We start from the raw sequence: 1,013 nt of genomic DNA, 5'->3' as shown, positions 1-1,013 counted from the left end.
TCCTGAGTAAATCGGTTTGGCTGAGATATATTTCAATTCAGGAGGAAACATTTTCACCAGGAACAAAAACAGCATGTTAATACAGGAGATTCTGAAGGCTGCTTCAAAACGATCAAATTATATTTTAAATATTTGTTCAGTTCTCTTCCAAACCCCAGCACATGTCTATTGTAATTTTTGAGTGGCCACTAAAATGAAAATAGAAGTGTTCTAACATCTAACATATAGCAAGATGCTATACACGGGCCAAACTTCAGTCAGGAGAACAACTGATTATTACTCATCCACAATACGAGGTTAGTTATTAATATACTGCAACAACATGGGAATAAAGCAGCTGCGAAAGAATTCAACATTAATGAATCAATGTTACGGAAGTGGAGGAAGCGCAGTTTTTGGCTTTCCCCATACTTCAAAAGTGCTTCATCTCTTTGCTATGCCTGTCGCCCGCCATAATTTGCAGATGATAATGGTTTTAGGGGGTGGCTGTAGCTCAGGTGGCAGAGCAGGTCAGCCACTAATCAGAAGGTCGGTGGTTCGATCCCAGGCTGCCTCCTGGCTGCATGCCAAATATCCTTGGGCAAGATACTAATGTTTGCCTACTGGTGGTGGTCAGAGGGCCCGGTGGCGCCAGTGTTCGGCAGCCTCGCCTCTGTCAGTGCGCCCCAGGGCAGCTGTGGCTACAATGTAGCTTGCCATCACCAGTGTGTGAATGGGTGAATGACTGAATGTAGTGTAAAGCGCTTTGGGGTCCTTAAGGACTAGAAAAGTGCTATACAAATGCAGGCCATTTACCATTTAGCCGCCACTATGCTTTCGACCAAAACAGGCGCAGCTTGATGACATCATCAACATGTGCTATCGGATCGGATAAAGCGGTATAGTCAAAATCTCTATCGTTGGCCAAATTTCTATCGTATATCGTTTATATCGCCCACCCCTATTTGGAGTGAACATAAGAACAACATTTTGACATTTTGTGCGTGATGCTTTGACAAGGCATATAAAAAAAA

This window comes from Diplotaxodon limnothrissa, linkage group LG23, assembly GCF_057381915.1.
Source record: "Diplotaxodon limnothrissa isolate DT_005_m linkage group LG23, D_limnothrissa_male_GT1.1, whole genome shotgun sequence".
Classification (NCBI taxonomy): Eukaryota; Metazoa; Chordata; class Actinopteri; order Cichliformes; family Cichlidae; genus Diplotaxodon; species Diplotaxodon limnothrissa.
This window is presented reverse-complemented; position numbering follows the sequence as displayed.